The sequence below is a fragment of the Puma concolor genome, chromosome A1 (genome assembly GCF_028749965.1).
Source record: "Puma concolor isolate L17-30 chromosome A1, mPumCon1.1.hap2, whole genome shotgun sequence".
NCBI classification, from domain to species: Eukaryota; Metazoa; Chordata; class Mammalia; order Carnivora; family Felidae; genus Puma; species Puma concolor.
In genome coordinates this window covers 119,661,993-119,682,249 of record NC_141667.1, presented here as the reverse complement: position 1 = coordinate 119,682,249, position 20,257 = coordinate 119,661,993, and the positions used below count along the sequence as shown (strand labels likewise).

Sequence of the window (20,257 nt, the reverse complement as noted above, 5' to 3'; positions counted from 1 at the left end):
TGCTGCTATAAACATTGGGATACAGCACTCCTATATCCTTTGGATAAATACCTAGTAGATCAGTTGCTGTGTCATAGGATAGTTCTAGTGTTAATTTTTTGAGAAACCTCCATACTGTTTTCCAGAGTGGCTGCACCAGTTTGCATTCCCAGCAGCAGTGCACAAGTGTTCTTTCTCTGTATCCTCTCCAACATCTGTTGTTGCCTGAGTTGTTCATTTCAGCCATCTGACGGGTGGGTATGAGGTGGTATCCCATTGTGGTTTTAATTTGTATTTTCCTGATGATGAGTGATGTTGAGCATCTTTTCATGTGTCTGTCCGCCATTGGGATGTCTTCTTTGGAAAAATGTCTATTCATGTCTTATGCCCATTTCTTCACTGGATTGTTTTTCTGGGTGTTGAGTTTGAGAGGTTCTTTATAGATTTTGGATACTAATCCTTTATCTGATATGTCATTTGCAAATATGTTCTCCCATTCCATCGATTGCCTTTTAGTTTTGTTGATTGTTTCCATCACTCTGCAGGTTTTATCTTGATGTGGTCCCAATAGTTGATTTTTGCTTTTCTTTCCCCTGTATCTAGAAACATGTCAAGTAAGAAGTTGCTGTGTGACCCAAGTAAAAGAAGTTGGTGCCTGTTTACTCCTCTAGGATTCTGATGGTTTCTTGTCTTACATTTAGGTTTTTCATCCATATCGAGTTTATTTTTGTGTTTGTAAGAAAGTAGTTCAGCTTCATTCTTCTGCATGTCGCTGTCCAGTTTCCCCAACACCATTTGCTAAAGAGACTGTCTTTCCTCAGTTGGGTATCTTTTTTCCTACTTTGTCAAAGATGAGTTTGCCATATGTTTCTGGATCCATTTGTGGATTCTCTGTTCTGTTCCATTGATCTATGTGTCCGTTTTTGTGCCAGTACCATATTGTCTTAACCATCACTGCTTTGTAATACAGCCTGAAGTTCTGAAATGTGATGCCTCCAGCTTTGGAGGCATTTTCAACATTACTTTGGCTATTCAGGGTCTTTTGTGCTTCCATACAAATTTTAGAATTGTTTGTTCTAGCTCCGTGAAGAATACTGGTGTTATTTTGATAGGGATTGCACTGAATATGTAGACTGTCTTGAGTAGTATTGACATTTCTTCAATTTCTTTCATAAGCTTTCTATAGTTTTTAGTGTATAAAAAAATCTTTTACCTATTTGGTTAGGTTTATTCCTGAGTATTTTACAGTTTTTGGGTACATTTGTAAATGGGATTAATTCCCTGATTTCTCTTTCTGCTGCTTCATTATTGGTGTATAGAAATGCAACCAGTTTCTGTACGTTGATTTTTATATCCTGTGACTTTGCTACATTCATGGATCAGTTCTAGAAGTTTTTTGATGGATACTTGGGTTTTCCATGTAGAGTATCATGTCATCTGCAAAGAGTGAAAGTTTGACTTCTTCCTTGCCAATTTCGATGCCTTGTATTTCTTTGTGTTGTCTGATTGCTGAGGCTAGCATTTCCAACTCTATGTTGAATAACGGTGGTCAGAGTAGACATCCTGTTGTGTTCCTCATCTTAAGGGGAAAGTTCTCAGTTTTTCCCCATTGAGGATGATATTACCTGTGGGCTTTTCATAAATGGCTTTTATGATGTTTAGGTATGTTCCTTCTATGTTGACTTTCTTGAGGGTTTCTATTAAGAAAGGATGCTGTATTTTGTCAAGTGCTTTTTCTTCATCTATTGAGGATATCATGTAGTTCTTATCCTTTCTCTTATTAATGTGATGTATCACATGATTGATTTGAGGATATTGAACCAGCCCTGCAGCCCTGGAATAAATCCTACTTGATCATGGTGAATAATTCTTTCAAAGTATTGTTGGATCCATTTGGCTAGTATCTTGTTGAGGATTTTTGCATCCATGTTCCTCAGGGAAATGGTCTGTAGTTCTCCTATTTAGTGCTATCTTTGGTTTTTGAATCAAGGTAATGCTGGCCTCATAGAATGAGTTTGGAAGTTTTCCTTCCATTTCTATTGTTTGGAACAGCTTCAAAAAAATAGGTTTTAACTCTTCTGTAAATGTTGGCAGAATTCCCCTGGACTTCCCCTTGCCATTAAGCCCTGGACTCTTGTTTGTTGGGAGAGTTTTCACTACTGATTCAGTTTCTTTACTGGTTATGTGTCTGTTCAAATTTTCTATTTCTTCCTGTTTCAGTTGTTCTCCCCCTTTATCTTTCTCTCTGTGTCCTCTCTCTGCAAAAAATGGCTCCCCACCCTCCACAGCTTTTCTCTCCCCCAATTCACCTCTCTGCACTGTGTACCTGCCAAGTTCTGTGGCTCAAGTAATGCAGATTGTTGTGTTAATCCTCATCAATTTCTTACATGTTCAAAATGGTTTGGTGCTGATCTAGCTACTTTGCAGGGACGAGACAAGCTGAAGGTCCCCATACTGCTCTGCCATCTTCACTCCTCCACTGGTGATCATTTCTAAGTGTTCACAATTGACATTGTATAAGAGGAAGGGGCAGGGCTCTGAGACCTCTATTTACCCAAGGGTTATAGAGTGTGGCTTCTTCCAATGGGATGAAGTAGCACATGAAATTCAGGAGCTACCATTATAACCATTCTCCAAAGACCCAGCATCTCTGTTCCTACTTAGCTAGGCCTTAGTGGCTTCTCATATCTTTTGCCTTGGCATTTCCCTTATTAGGGATGTTTGATGTTATTGTAAAATACTGCTATTAAATTAGTTTTGAAAATGTTTAGATCTCAATTGTCAGGGAGTGATCTCCCTGTTTGCAGGTGTCCTGGAACTATAGAGCCTAGGGAATATTTTTCTATGTACTATTTCTTTTTGTGTATTCAAGAGGAAAATTGCTTCTATATATTTTCATTGAAGGGTTAGATTACACATAAATGTGTACAGAAAAAATGCTTTGAGTTTTAGACCTTACACTTTACATAACCAGTTTGGAAGAGTAATATTGGTGATAATGTCAAGTGCTTGCATTTATGTCACTCACTCACTGACAAGTATTTATTAAATGTATATTATGTGCTAGGCAATATTCTATATGCTGAAGATACATTAGTAAAATCCCATCCTGTGAATATACTTTAATGGGGAGAGACAGTATATGTCATGGCAATGACTGTGATCTTGAGTGTTTTTGAGATGTCTCGACATACTGCCTTATTAATACACACCCTGCAAGCCTGTAGGATAATGAGGGAAACTATTATTACCCAAATTTGTAAATATGAAATCAAAGATCAGATAGGTTATAGGACTTATCCAAGGTCACGTGGCTCATGTAAGGGACAGATGGCAGGACCTAATACATGCTACACCTGGGAGAAGTCAGGCACAGAGCCACAGATTGAGTTATCTACTAATAATTCCTTGGAAGAGACTTAACTGTGCGATAATATTCCATAGGCTGCAGGGGGTCTGCAGGGTGTGGTGGGAAGAGTGCTGGACTCAGAATCTTCTGGATAAAACCTCTAATGGGAACTGGGTGGATAACGGGAAAGGAATAGTTGTGCTAATACTTTTGTATTCACGTTCATTGACAAAATACGTCTATAGTCACTTCTTTCACTTATCTCCATGATCATGTGAGATAAGCAGAATTGTGGGCTTTTCTCCATTTGTCATATCTGTGAAAACTGAATCTCAGAGAAGTTAAGTGACTTGGCTAAGACTACATGGTTAACCAATGGCAGAATATGTCATGACAGAGAAGTGCCAAAGCCATATTTTCTGTGTACATTTTCTCTTTGAAAATTCATCAGACTTTAGACTGTAGTACTCACAGGAATGAGATAATCCTAGGTATGTTATTTATAAACTCTGTGTGTTGGTCTAAAATAGTAGCAGTGGTCCCTTGTTGCAATGTCAGGTGCATTTCCTAAAACAGGCAGGCACACCACCTATACCCTCCCCATGGACTCAGCCTGGTTATTTGGGGAATACAATGTCTTTTCATTCACCCACTTCTTTCAGGAGGACTTGCAAGCTGAAATTTATTGGGAGCCTGGCTTCCCTTATCTGAGCTAAGAAAGAGAAGAATAGGTTACAAGATAAATGCAAGGTAATCTTTACAAGTAATGGGATATTATTGATAGAGTCTACTCAGACTCAAGGCAGAATTTTGAAGTGGAGAATAATGGTCTTGTGGGTTCTTCCTTGTCCTTTTTACATACCAACTTAAAACATAATTTTTGGAATAGACAAGGTATACACAAAGGCTGTAAATGTGAAAGGTACAAAAGATTAGACAGTAAAATCAGAGACTTTTATTAGTAGAATATTGATTTTGGATCTTTAAAAAAATTGTTAGTTGACACACAACATTGCATTCATTTTAGGTGTACAACATAGTGATTCAGCATCTCTATATGTTATGCTTATCACAAGTATATCTACAGTCTGTCACCATACAGCACTATTCCCTGTGCTATATCTTTTATTCCTGTGAGTTACTTATTTTGTAATTGGAGGCCTGTATGTCCCATTCCCCTTCACCCATTTTGTTCATCTGCCTACTTCCCTCCTCTCTGACAACCATCACTTTGCTGTCTATAATTAGAGGTCTGATTGTGTTTTTTGTTTATTCATTTATTTTGTTTTTTAGATTCCACATATGAGTGTAATTACATGGTGTTTTACTCAGTCTGGCTTATTTCACTTACCATAATACCTCCTAGGTCCATCCATGTTGTTAGAAATGGCATGATCTCATCCTTTTTTATGGCTGTGTAATATCGCATTGTATACAATGAATTTTTTGTATACACACACGTGTATATATATATATATATATATATATACACACACACACACGCACGTGTGTGTGTATATGGTGATGTGTGTGTGTGTGTGTACAGGTACTTTGTGTGTATACACACATAATCTTCTTTACCTGTTGGTGACTTATAAGCTGCTTCCATATCTTGATCATTATAAATAATGTAGCAATAAACATCAATTGAGCAATGCTCAATCAATGTGCATTTATCTTATCAAATTAGTGTTTTCATTTTGTTTGGGTAAATAACAAGTATTGGAATTCCTAGATCATGATACCTCTATTTTTAATTTCTTGGGGGAACCCTCCATAGTGTTTTACACTGAGGCTGCACCAATTTACATTCCCACCAACAGTGCCAGAGAATTCTTTTTTCTTAAAATAGGAGACTTTTTCTGATCCCCTTCCCCAGTCACCCAGTTCCCCTTGCCATAGGCAATATGTGCCTTTTCTCCACAATTTTGGAATCACCCTTTCTGCTCCATTTCTTTAAGTTTGTTCACTAACTGTTCATGAAACCCAACTGTCTTCAAAGAGAAAAACTCATCCATCCATCCTAATCAGATAAAACAACTGATGTTAGGGTTTTAGTGGCTGATTATGTGGGATGATTTGCACCTAGTGCTATAATTAATAGGGGTTTTCAATTCAAAGCATTTATTTAATGTACTAATTTTGAAAAGCATTATAAAAGTCATTTTTTTTAACATTTATTTATTTTTGAGACAGAGAGAGACAGAGCATGAACGGGGGAGGGTCAGAGAGAGAGGAAGACACAGAATCCAAAACAGGCTCCTGGCTCCAAGCCGCCAGCACAGAGCCCGACGCGGGGCTCGAATTCATGGACCATGAGATCATGACCTGAGCCGAAGTCAGATGCTTAACCGACCAAGCCACCCAGGCGCCCCTAAAAGTCATTTTTAAAGGGTGAAGCTAGATAACTTTATATCCCTCTTGAGAAAGCAGTATAGAATTCATTAACCTAGGCTTTATTTTCCTCATCTATTAAATGGGAATGCTAATATAATATAGCAATGTTTATCCCATAAAATTTTTATGAGGATCAAGTTTAGATGATTAAAGAACTTAGCAAAGTACCTGGAACATATTAAGTCTCCGTGATCATCATTGTAATTATCATCATATAGTTGGTGTCTAGATGTGTCTATCGAATGGTTTCACTTGGCTCCTGTGTTCCTAGAAGCAGGCACAGTCTTCACATCATTGGTCAGGGCCCAGCATTCATCAGTTGTCCTTAAGGAAAAAAAAAAAACACAAGTAGTGATGAAATGTCAAGATGTCCCTTGAAAGTAGACAGGAGTTGAATAGACACGACTTTGGGCTAGAAGACAAATGTAGATATGTACATCAGACTGTTTACACTCCTCTCTTCACAAAGTGTGACCGTTTCCACTGTAGAATCACATCTTGATACTTACTTTAAAAAGACTTCAAACCCAGCCACAGTCCTATTCTCACAGAGCTCCTGGGCCAAGGGAGCAGGTGTTAGGAGCTATTTCTGAGCTCCACTGTCTGTGTGAGCAGCCACTTGGAGCCAAGGCCATCAAGGCCTGACTGACCTAGCAGTTCTGGTAGATAAGATTGCACTGATTTTTACTCTTCTGATATCAGAAAAAAACTCCAGCCAGTATGGGCAAAGGAAACATTCAAGGCACCTTCCTTGCTCCTTTTCTGGTTTTCTCTTGACTTTCTGTATGTGCTATAAGCAGTATTAGACTAAAACATTCTTTTTCTTACTTTCTGAGAAGGAATTCTAATTATTCTGCAACCCTTGTACCTGGGGGCTGAGGTGGAGGGTTTTATTGCTTTTTAATATCACTTTAATTGAGAAGCCATATCATGACTTAAATTATGGTTCTCATGTCTTCCATTTCCATTTTCAGCCCATAAAACGCTCAGTTAATAGCCAGAGATCATAGGTCTTCCTGAAAGAACAGGAGGAGCTGGCTTTGATAAAGGGGTGATTTCTCCAAGTTGAGGTGATCATTCAAAATCTCATTACAAATATTTTTTTGAAAATACTTCATATGTCTTGAGAAAGAATATTTAATAAAGAAAACATACCTCTTCATGGGGGGAGTACGTATGGGTAGGTTATGAGTGAAGCAGGAGAGGTTAATACACGTGTGCTTAATAGCAGATTGCCTGATGATCTTACAGAGAATGTATATTTTGGGTAATTAGACACTCTGTATAAGACACAATGTGCACATGGCTTCCAAGACATGTAAGATGTGTCCAAAAAATTTTCAAAAGGAAAACATTACCTTCACCACAACACATATGGTAGGATGGTTTTACTGCCTCACAGATCCGCAGAATTGGGTAAATCATTAACATTAGATGATGGCACATTTTTGTCATTTGTTCATCTAGGACCCATTTTCATTTAGTTAGCTATTTAAAAATAGATGTTAAGGCCCTAAGGTGGGAGCCTGCTTTGCACAAACAGGAAATTGCAAGACGGCCAGTGTGGCTGGAAGATTATTAGAAGATGAAGTTAGAGAAGTAGCCTGGTGCCATGCCTGTGCAGGACAAGGGTTTAATTCTATGTGAGATGAGAAGCCATTGGTGGGCGGGAGGGGGGAGGTGATTACAGGATTTGGTATGAATTATGTTTTCAAATGACCACTGTCGTTGTTACTTTGGGAAGAAGCTTAGCATGGGTAAGAGTTGGTTCAGGGCTGACATAAGGAGAGCAGTTAATATGCTGTTTGGATTCAAATGAGAGATGGTACCCATGTTTGATGTGAGGAGGTTGTGTTGGGAGTCAGGAATGGTGAATGGGTCTCAAAACTACATTGTGTTTTAAGGTTCACTGAGTTGTTGGCAGGATGGGGAGAAGTCAAGGTTTCTATAGTCCTTTTAATTTTGTAATCCGTATATGGTCTTCATGGTAACTGTATTTAAAGTATTTGAGTAACCACAGGTTTTATTTCCCGACAATATCAGAGACTGATAGTGTTTCTCAGAAATTTTTTCCTTCATTGCACTAACTGGTTCATTCTAAAGGTTTGCTTAATCAACCAAGAGAATTACAGTTACTTACATTAGGTTTTCTGCACACCATCAATTCCAATAATTCTGATTAAAGAAACAGAAGACTGGGCTGTTGTTGGAATTTTTTAAATGACTTTTTCCATCCTTGAGGAAGACTAAGAGTTCCATTTAAAAAAAAGTATCACATGGGGCACCTGGGAGGCGCAGTCGGTTGAGCGTCCGACTTCAGCCAGGTCACGATCTCCCGGTCCGGGAGTTCGAGCCCCGCGTCAGGCTCTGGGCTGATGGCTCAGAGCCTGGAGCCTGTTTCCGATTCTGTGTCTCCCTCTCTCTCTGCCCCTCCCCCGTTCATGCTCTGTCTCTCTCTGTCCCAAAAATAAATAAACGTTGAAAAAAAAATTTTTTTTAAAAAAAGTATCACATGCTGTGATTTCTTGTGACTCAATTTTTAATTCACTATTTTTAAGGTTCACCCATAATGACATATACACCTAGAGTTCATTCATTTTCATTGCTGTATAACAATTTATTCATTTTCCTGGCAATGGTCATTTGAGTTGTATGCAGATTTTTGCTGTTAAAAACAATGCCGCTGTGATCATCTTTGTACATGCCTTCTGATGCATGTGGGCAAGAGTTTCTGAATGACTATGACTGGTGGTATAATTGCTAAGTCCTAGAATTTATTAAATAGTTCATCTTTAAAAGTATTCCCAAATTATTTTTCAAAAGCAGTTGTATTGCTGACTATTGTCAGCAGTGTTTAAGAGATAATTAAACACTTGTCACACTTGATTTTGTCAATATTATCAACCTTTGCCCATCTATTGGGAATAAAATACTACTTTTTTATGGATTTCTTGATTACTAATGAGGTTGATTATTGTATATTCACACAACATTTTATTTCTTCTTTTATGGAGTGCCAGTTGGTAAGTTTTGCCCATCTTTCTAGTGTGCTATTTTTAATCATTAATTTGGAGGAGCTCTTTAAATATAATGACTAGTCATTTTTGTAGCAAACACTTTTTCTCAGTTTGTAGTTTGATTTTCACATTCTTTTGTCTTTTGAGTAAGAGAATTTAATTTTAACGTAACCAGGTTTATACCTTTTTTTTAGTTTATTTAAAATCAAGTTAACATACAGTATGGTATTGGTTTCAGAAGTAGAACTCAATGATTCATCTCTTACATAGGACACCCAGTGCTCATCCCAACAAGTGCCCTTCTTAATGCCCTTCACCCATTTGGCCCATCCCCCCATACCCACCTCTCCTCCAGCAATGCTCAGTTTGTTCTCTGTAATTAAGAGTATCTTGCAGTGTGCCTCCCTTTTTGTCTTATTTTTCCTTCCCTTCCCCTGTGTTCATTGTTGTGTTTCTTAAATTCCACCTATAAGTGAAATATATTTATCTTTCTCTGACTGCCTTTAGATGACACCTCTTCCTAATTTGCACTAGGGCCTCATACAGACTGGTGAAAACTGTGTCCCTAGGCCACCCAAAAACTGCTTTTAAAGGGGAAGGCACAATGATGGCCATCCATCTACTGACTTCCAGTTCATGGCTTCAAGTAATGTAAGGCGAAAATTCTCACAGCAAACGGATTTATTGACATCTCATAATTTAGTGACTCACATAGCCCCTTCCAGGGATCTCTACGGCACTCTCTGAAGGAGTGCTTTGTGAACAGAAAGAATGGAAGTGTATGGGGCTCGGGAGTGGCTGAGCTGGTTGAGCGTCTGACTTCAGCTCAGGTTATTTTGATGAGGTCCCAATAGTTCATTTTTGCTTTTGTTTCCTTTGCCTCTGGAGATGTGTTGAGTAAGAAGTTGCTGTGGCCGAGGTCAAAGAGGTTTTTGCCTTCTTTCTCCTCTCGGATTTTGATGGCACCCTGACATTTACATCTTTCATCCATTTTGAGTTTATTTTTGTGTATGGTGTAAGAAAGTGGTCCAGTTTTCCCAGCACCATTTGCTGAAGAGATTCAGCTGGAATGCTGAATCTATTCCATTGGATATTCTTTCCTGCTTTGTCAAAGATTAGTTGGCCATACATTTGTGGGCCCATTTCTGGGTTCTCGATTCTGTTCCATTGATCTGAGTGTCTGTTTTTGTGCCAGTATGTTATTCTAAATTCTTATTCAGATATATTGTTAACCTGTTTTGAGCAATTCTCTGTGATCTCTTCTTTACCTTTATTTTGGGGAGAATTCCTCCGCCTTGTGATTTTGGCTAAGTTTCTGTCCTGTGTGTGTGTGTGTGTGTTTAATGTTTATTCATTTTTTGAGAGAGAGAGGAGAGGGGAGAGTGTCAGAGAGAGAGAATCTGAAGCAGGCTCCAGGCTCTGAGCTATCAGCAGAGAGCCCAACACAGGGCTCCAACTCATGAACCAGGAGGTCATGATCTGAGCCCAAGTCGGACCCTTAACCAACTGAGCCATCCAGGCTCCCGTCTTTTGTGTGTTTTAAAAGCTTGTTATGTGCCCTACACCTGAAAGTACTACTATATTAAAAAGGGGTCATACACTGTGCAGGGGCACGGCACCCCAGGAAGTGTTTGGTGTATGTTGTATACACTCTACTGTTGCATTTTGGCTGTTCCTATCCCACTGGTCAATCCTCTGCAGAGCTCCTCCTTGCTTATTGTGGTGGAGTGTTTCGATCATCGACTAGGTATGAGCCCTGGAAAAAAAAAAAGAGGGGGCCTGATCCCACAAAAAGAGAAAAAGGAAAGGGGAGAAAAGAAAACCAGAGAATCAAAAAACTATAAGTCTAATTCCAGAGAAAGAGAAAGGAAAATAAAGAATAAAAGATGGAGAAAGTATAGAATAAAAATTACTGATCAAAATATATATATATATGTGTGTGTATATACATATACACACATCTATATGTATATATACACACATATATATGTGTGTGAATTATAAAAAATCAGAAACTATGAGCCTGATTCCAAAAGAAAACAAGAGGAGGGAGGAAAGAAAAAAGAATTGTCTGTTGTTGCCTGGGGCTGGTGGCTGTGCTGGTTTGGAGGACAGTCTGGCTGCAGTAGGTCAGTCAGTCTTCCTCCAATAGATAAGTAGTTACCAGGCATAGAGGGGCGGGGTTTGGTGTAAGTAGGTCCCGCCTCCATTGGGAGCCACTGTGCTGCTCTCTGAAGTCCCACCATGTTGGTATTGGGGGAAATGGCACCAGCCCAATCTCTCCTCCTTGGACTGGGGATCTCAACCCACACTATTCAGGCAGTCTTCACAGAATAGCCAGGGTGGTCAGCTTGCCCTGAGTCCCAGTTCTCCCGAGACTTCCCCTTGGTGCTCAGCTGGGATTCAAAATCAGGTGTCTTAAAGGACCTGGCACCATGTAAATCTTCTTCCCTGCTCCAGAGTAGAGCCTCTGCTGAAAGGCCTTTGCCTTTGCTGAGACCTCCAAGTTTTAGCTCCTGAGGCTATTTGCAAAAAAGAACTGACACTCTCTGTACTTCTTGTTCCCCAGTCTATGGTCCAGAAAGGTTTTCTTCTTGTACTAACTCAATGCTGTATTTCATACCCCTCTCTCTTTTTTGTCTCTGCACAGAAATGGTTCCCTCCCCTCCATGCCTATGCTATTTTATCTCCCCCAATTCACATGCACATACCTCAATCTTGCAAAGCTGTCTCCCTCCAACTGTGGAGATCCTTCTGCCACTCTGCGGATCGATTTCCTAGGTGTTTGGAGTGATCTGACCTCAGTACAGCTGTGTTTGAGGGCTGAGGAAAATACCCACCCCCCCCCCCTACTTCTCCTCCATCTTAACTCCTCACTCTCCTACAACTATTTTTAAATGGTGACTAGTAGGAAAAAATCACACCCAGAAAGCTACTTGGTCCCCATAGACACGATCTCTCATGTTTATACAGCACTTGATCATTCACAAACCCCAATCACAAACCCTCCTTTGAGATTCTACCTTCTCAGGAATAAACAAGACTGAATATATTCATTTTATAAATGGTTATACAGGATGTAACCACTTTGAAAATTGGGAAATAGTCTCCATATGTTTAGGAACCTACCTGTAGACAAAAGTTGATAGGTAGTTGTGGCAAGCAAAAATTCTAAGATACTTCCTAACCCAGGATTCCTACTACCTGGTGAGCATATCCTCTATAATCCCCTCCCCTTAAGTGTGAGTGAGCTCATAAATATGATAGGATATAATGCCATTATTGTGTTACTTTATGTGGCATTTTTTTTCCAGATGGAATTAAGTAATCAAAAAGGAATTTATTCTGGGTGGGCTTGACCTAATCAGGTGAGATTTGTAAAGCTGTCTGAGACATTCAAAGTGAGAGAGAAATTCTGCTTCTGGCCATTAAAAGGAAAACTGCCATGCTGATGAGAGGAGGGCCATGTGGCAAGGTATGACTGGTGTCCTCTAGGAGCTGAGATCAGCTCCCATTTGGCATCTTTCAAGAAAGCAGGGAACTCATTCCTGTATCACAAGAAAATAAATTCTGTCAGGAACCTGATGTAAAGTGGATCCCCCAGGTGAGGACACAGCTGATCAAGACCTAGATTTCATCCCTGTAAGACCCTGAGCAGATGACCAGCTAACCCATGTCTGGAATCCTGATTCACAGACACGTTGAGGTAATAAATGTGTACTCTTTCCATCCACCAAGTATGTGGTAATCTGTTATACAGCAACAAAATACCAATACACCGGTGCCTGGTTACTTCCAACTTCTGCTCAGGTGACGATCTCACAGCTTGTGAGTTCGAGCCCCATGTTGGGCTCTTGGCTCACAGCTCAGAACCTGGAGCTGCGTCGGATTCTGTGTCTCCCTCTCTCTCTCTGCCCCTCCTCCACTTGCACTCTGTCTCTCTCTCAAAAATAAGCATTAAAGAAAACCAATACAGTATTGAAACAGGTTCTAGAATCAAGTCACTCACTGGCTAGTGACTGATTTGGGGTCCTGTATACTTTATGCCTGCCCCAGTTCTCAGGTCTAAGATCTGAATCAGTCTCAGCAAACAATGATTCACATTTTACCCTCTTTCTCTCTTCAACCATAGCAGAAGCAAATAGCCAGCAACAGAGAAGATAAACTTTGTCAACAATATCAAGAAAAGCAGCTCCAACCATCTCTAATGAGTCTATAGGAGTGCTGCATTTGACAAGGGTATCAGACAGGGTCTGAGTTGGGAAGCTTTGCAACAACACACTCCAGGACTGTGCTGTTTGCTATTCTGATTTCCTAGGGGACCAAGAAAAAGTTCACAAGTGCACTCAATTGCTGTCAAATCAGCTGCCCTACTTGTATCTCCCTGGAGCAGATACTGCTGGCTCTGGGTCTCATTACAGTAAATGGGCACTGTTTCCCCTACTTGTCACTTCTACAGACAAATGAGGGATGGGGGGGGGGGTGGCTCTTGGAAAGTGATGCAACTACTTCTAAAATTATTGAGATACTTTCTGATATCCAGCAAACACTGCCCCAAGTAGGCAAAGGCCACCTTCCCAGCATCCCTGTTGCAGAAGATAGGATCCCTTTCCTCCTCCCCTGGGAAGGCAGAGATGCCTCCATTCCTCTCAACAATTGCTAGAAATAGTGCCTAAAATGATATAAACCATTTGACACCTTCCCCCCCCCCCCCCCGTCTCATGCAACCAAGTACATTATATACATCAAGGTAAGAATAAAATCCGAGAAAATGGGTCACCTTTCTTTTTCTCACGTTGTGGGTAAACTTTTGGGAAAGTTAAACACAGATACAACTGTCTGCATGACTCCAATAGCCTCTGAGTTGGTCTGACTCCAGTCTTGTCTTCCAATCTCTATTTTCCAATCTGCTGAGAGCTATCTTTCTAAAAGACAAATGTAATCAGGTTGTGTCCACAGTCTGCCCCTCTGTATGCAAAGCAAGCATTGCTTAAAAGTTTTCTGGGCCTTAGAGATAAAACACTCTTTTGCATGACTTACAAGACTCTTAAGGACCACCTGTCAACCATCCCTCCCAGCTCTTATCTTGCACTCAGTGCTCCACCAATTTTGAATTAACTTGGAATTCTTAAGACCCACTATAATCTGCCTCACCTCTAAAACATACTGTTTCTTCCACTCAAAATATTCTTCCTCTACCCCTTTCACCTGATTAACTCTGATTCATTCCCTCAAATGTTAGGTGAGAGTCATTTCCTCAGAAAATCCCTCTCTTTTCCCCCAAATGTGGAGGAGGTCACTGTGCAAGAAGCTTCCTTTCCTCCCTGGCTATGGGGCCATTCAGCACACTCTAATGAAATTGCTTACTCATGGTTCTTTCTCACACTGGACTGGAAACTCATTGGATTTATCCAGTTCACTGCTTTTTCTCCATAACAGTATCTGGCAGAGCAGGCATTAAATAAATGGTGTTGAAGGAAGGAAGGGACAAGTGAATGAAGTCATTTTTTAAAGGATATTTCTGCACAAATTTTATTTGCATATTCAAAGCCCTTTAGAATAAAACTGCAACCCAGTTTCCAAACGTATTCTACAACATCTCTCCACGTTCTGTAGCATCCAGTCATAATGAAGTTATTTCTCATCCACACCCCACACAGTTCTAACTCTGAGCCTTTGTTCACATTGTCCCTTCAATAAAAATGCCACACAACACAATGCCACCATCAAGGCATTTCTTCCATGAACACTTACTTGGTTTCCCCGATGCAGAATTAATTTGTTTCCTCCTTGTCCTTACATCATGATCCTTGTGCCTTTGGTTTAGCACTTGGGAATTTTTGCCTTATTTATGTGTCTATTCTTTCAACTGAAATACAGATTCCTTAAGGACAGCAACAGTGTTTTAGTGCTCATCACAGAGCCTAAAATAATTCTCAGTAAGTATTTATAATATTATGTAATATTTAGTCAAGTTAAAGTAAGCTGATTATGTGCTTTAATATAGCTTTAAGATTAAAGGGAATAGCCATAATTTTTAAGATGATAATATAAACCTATAGATATTACCTGTATATATGCACCAATCTCTGAATGAATGTTTTGTATTCATTCCTTACCATCTACAAAATACATGGTAGTTATTAGTATCCCCATCTCACAGATGAGGTAACTGACAATTTATGCAAGCTGACAAAGATCACATAGTGAGTAACTGGCAGATCCAAGATTGAATTTAAGCCTATCTGACCCCGGGGGCTGACTTTTTTCAACTAACACTGTTTTGGGTCATCCTTTGTGTGCAATGTTACTCTAGAAGTTTGCATCATTTCAGTAGCATAAGCCCCCGAGTAAAGCCTGGTAGTCTTATTGTGCTTAAGATGAACCAGGACCATAGTTCCACAAAACTTCTCCTAGAGTCAGAGACATGCCTACTGTGGCTCACAGACCACCAGCTATTGATGGTCTGTGAGGAAGAGATTTGCTCCTCCAGGACACATATCCATCAGTGATACCCATTAACAGGGCAACACCAGTCTCTACCTGGTCAAGAATCCAGTATCTGGCTTTGGTATGTACACATCCACCTACCTCAGATAAAGTAAATGCCTCCTCACCAGTGGCAACTGAACCATAAGTGTGGACTGTGAGAGAGAAATCTAAGGAAGGCCACCGAAAGCAACATGTGAGCAGCCAAAGCTTGGGGCTTTGTATTTTATCACATCTTTCAAGTTAGTTTCCAAGTAGCTGGCATGTGTTCAACATGATATATTCACTATCTTGCTTAATCCATACACCCTATGTGTTATTATTATACCCAATATAGAAATGAAAAATGTGACACTTGGAGTTGTGAAATAATTTTGCATAGGGTGCCAAGCTAAGAAGGTGAGGAGCAGTAAACACACACAGGTCTGCCTAACCTCATAGCCCCACTTTGGGCCATTTTGATATAGTGCTTTTACTACGAGTGTCCATATCTTACACTGGCAACCAGCATCACCCAAGCTTATACCCAAAGAGCATGCTCAGAATTGGTCTCTTTCTGCCTACCTGCTCAAAACTAAACAAACAAACAAAAAAACTCCCAGGCACAACAACCCAAATAACTTCTCACTCCAGGGGCCGTCAAATACCAAAGCTACTTTCCAAAGCATCTGGGTGTTTGTCCCAAGTCCTGACCTATTTCCAACTTGTGTAATTATATTGTCTTTCAAATTGCCCTTGGGTGTTCTGCTGGGTGAAACCATAGCGCAGCCTATCCTCAACCATGGATCGATGTTGCCAGACACGCATTAAATGACTGTTTCTATACACCAGAAGAGGGAGATACATATCTAAAGGGAATAGAAATAATCTTCCACAGTTTCACAAGTTAAAACAATCAAAACTTGCCTGGGAGTTCTTTTGGGGGCAAGGATTCCATACTATAAGGCATATACTCTTAAAAGATTAAGCTAGTGATCAAACTGTGGCCTTTGGTGAAGTATTACTGAATTACTACATTTTTTAATGCAAGTGATTCCTTTCAAGGTGAGATGACCATTCTTTTCCCTTTCCAGTCTATTTCCACTATTTTCAAATTTTATCTTCTTGTCAACATTATGCCATTAATGGAAGGAGGAAGTGACATGCTACAGGCATGAAGAGAATCGAAGAGAGAATAAACCTCCATCATTTATAGAGTATGAATGAAGGCCACTAAGCCTGCTACAGAAGGCTAGACCCAAAGACCCTTCCATGTACAATTATTTCACATATGGTTCAGATCAAAAACTCATCTTTAAAAGATAGCCAGTCCTGAAGATATACTGAATTAAAATCACAACTAATTTTTAATGGGTACCACATAACAAATATTTTACATGCATTATTTCATATAAACATAAAAATCCAATGAGGTAGACCCCCCATTTTTATAGGGGGGCACATGAAATTTCAAAAAGGTCAAGCTACTTGTCTAATGCTACACATATGAAATGGTGGAACCAGGAATGAAACCCAGGGGTCTCAGACTCTAGAACCTAACTTATTCCTAACCTCCAAAATCTCCCCTGGGCATAGTCCCAAAGACTAGCCCAAAATTGGGATTCCTCTCTGTCAAAGAAAGCAGTTCTCTGAACTGAATCACACACTTACTGTTCTAAGAAAATTTTTATGAAGATGAAATGAATAATGGAGAAAACCAACTGGAAGAGAAACCCAGACTAAGACTGAAATGGAACATAAGAAAATGGAGAATTTGACATTCTTCTTTTTGAAGAGAGAGTAGAAGGAACCACGGAGGTCACTGGCTCCAAGTGCCTCTTTGAACAGATGAGACAAAAAGAAGTGACTTTTTCAAAGTCTTAGCATCACTGTAGTGGTATGAAATGTGAAAGCACCCAGAATCCACTACTGTCAGTATTACCACTGCTAGTATTGTTGTGATATTAATATTACCACTACCATTACAGAGACTATTGTGTTAGAAATCCTGTTCCACACTGTGATCCCCACTAAATAGGCACTAAGAAGTACTGTGTGGCATTTGTGCTTCATGGATATGAAGATGGAACACACTACAGTGTATATTCAAACCAGGCCTGTTACCCTAAGGCAACATAGTCCTTCTGACCATAGTGTCACATACACACACATACCCTCTACCTCATCCTTTCATTAAGCAGTCTTCCAAGTAACAACATCTAAAATCATCTTACATATTTGGATGTTCACCATCTGACCCTTCCCCTTGCTATGTAATGTAAGCTCGAGGAAAGCATGAATTACATCTTTCTGGGAAGTCACTATATCCCCAGAGCCATCAGTTAATGATTTATTGAGTTAAGGAAGATACCATTAACATCAGTGAGTGCAATGCATAAATGTTCCCTTTCATCCTGATCTGTTTGGACCAAGATCAATTCTATGAACAACCACCACCACCACCACCAAGATGAGGAGAACCCAGAACACTTCTCTAGTTTTACATCTTATCATGGGATCCCTCACATCATATTTTTACCAGATAAGCTTGTAAATAGCATACATCCTTTTTAGTACCTAGGAATCAGAGAAAAGTCCTAATCTATTATCCTTGCTTCTTTTTTGTGTATTGGAAAGGTACAGAAAAAAATATACAAATGAAAAAAATGTATTTGTAGCCATTGCTCAATACTTGCTAACTCCTGGCACAGGAGTTCGTGCCAGGTTGCACTGAAGCCAGCTCAAGCCAGGCTAAGATGCTATGTGAGATTTTAGATGATGGTTTTGACCTGGATTAGGTGGTGCTTATACTTCAGAGTCTATTCTTCAAGGCAATCCACAAATTAACATCACAATAAGCAATAAATAGATTTTTAAAAACATGTAATTTTGACTTTAAAAGACCACTTATGAAGGTCCCTCCATAGGCTTTAAATTGCACTTAAGAGAAAGATAGCTAACATGTCCTACACAAAACTCTAAGGAGTTTTAAAACATTGGGCCATATTACATTGTTAATATGCAATCTCATAAAGATTTTAGACTCAGTGTGCTAGACGGTTTGGTAAGAATGAGTTAATTCCTATAAAAACAGAACACAGCTTGAAAAATACAGAGAGGAGGACAACATGGGTGTGGGGGTGTAAAGGTATGAGCATTGGAAGCCTGTTGTTAAGATGTCCCATGCCAAATTCCCTGATAATTATAGAAGTTATCCAAACCAAAAGATCTGCCATTGGAATAATGACTTTGTGGTCATGGGACTATACTCTGGATCCACTGATAAGGTCATAAACATGGCACTTCAATGTCTCATCATGGCTCCAGCATTTCTCAACTCAAATCTTAGTCTTTGATCCTTTTTCCTGTTCAGTGTGATCTGAAAATTATCCAAATTTGATGAAAGGAAAGTACTGGGGGTTGGCCCTCAGAGATCTTTTCTATGGTTCATCCAGTGTTTTATGAAAAAATTAATCAACATTCATCAATTGAAAATTCCATATTAAAGACAAAATCAGCTTTCCAGGTTCTCTTGAATTTCATTTTCTCTCTGGCACAGAGTCTATATTCCCAGATGGCAAAAAGCAGCTGAAACTGAAGATAATCTTCCCCCTTTGGGTAGGACATGTGCTCTATGATTTTACACGGTGTCCACCACCCTCTACTGTCTTCCAACCTTAAGGTCTGTGTTGGCATCTATCATTGCACTCGCACTGTATTTTTTTTCCTAGTACACAAATGTTTCTTGGAATCAATCTGTCAAAAATTGGAAATCAGAAGATAAAAGAGGTATATTGTTTAAAATAAAAAATTCACTTGGAAAGGACAAGGCCAGAGTATTCAAGTACAAGTTGGGGGATTCACCCTCCAGATAAAATAAACTATAGTAATTATGAAGTTGTGATACTGACACATGAAAAGTAATCAGAATAGAATGGGTTCAAGAAACAAAAAGATAAATAGATAAATGGCAATCAGACATTAGCATTACTAATCAATAAAGAAAGATGGCCCGTTCAATAAATGGTGAATATCAATATTATAAAAATAAATTATAATCCTATTTTATACCAATTCCTAATGTGTTTAAGTCCTAATTGTAAAAGACACAAAATTTCAAAATGTGAGAAAGTATAGAATATTACCTTTAGGATATTGGGTTACCAGAGAATTGCTTCAACAATATACATAAAGTACAAGTGATAAGAAAAAAAATATTTATTTTTTTTTTAACTTTTTTAAATGTTTATTTGTACTTGAGAGGGAGAGAGAGAGAGAGCACTACAGTGCAGGAGCTGGTGAGAGGCAGAGAGACAGACAGAATCTGAAGCAGGTTCCAGGCTCTGAGTTGTCAGCACAGAGCCCGAGACAGGGCTCAAACTCAAGAGATCATGACCTGAGCTGAAGTTGGACATTTAACTGACTGAGCCACCAAGGCACCCTGAGAAAACATTTTAAATGTCAAATTTATCTGTAACAGTTCTTCTAAAAACAAAAAAAGCCACCATATCTAGGTTAAAATGTAAACTTCATTAATAAGAAAAATGTAAAACAGTAACAAGATGTCATTTTGCATATATTTATAACTAAAAAAATTTAAACTTGACAATACCAAGTGTTGGTTATGATGTAGAGAAATGAGGACTTTTCATACACTATTAAGGAAAAAAGAAATGATTTCACCACCCATTTTGATAAGGAATTGGGTATAACCAGTCAAGTGTGTGTATCTTTTTTTTGAACTATTGGTAAAGAATATGTGTATACCTTTTAGTTTAGTAAGTCCACTTACAGGTATATCCTCAAACTCTTGTACATGTGCTAAGGAGACATGTCCAAGAATGAAGTAGCACTGTATAGATCAACATATTATCTAACCTATAATGTCAGATCTTTTTAAAGTGAACTTAAATATCATTTATAGAATTAAACACTAAATAATGTTTGCCAGTTTTCAAACAATGCTCTATTTTGTTAATAGACCCATGCATATATGGAAAAAGTTTTCATTGATGAAAATAATTAAACTTCATCTTCAACATAAAGG

General features: G+C 39.1%; 1 protein-coding gene across 1 annotated transcript in view; it reads right to left on the bottom strand.

The window, feature by feature from the left end:
• The window catches only part of PRELID2 (PRELI domain containing 2), a 189,231-nt gene that overhangs the window by 24,572 nt on the left and 144,402 nt on the right, over positions 1-20,257 (bottom strand). Inside the window, exon 7 of the transcript XR_015249291.1 lies at positions 5,894-6,049. The gene's annotated coding sequence lies outside the window, so the exon portion shown is untranslated. The remainder of the gene's footprint in view (positions 1-5,893; positions 6,050-20,257) is intronic.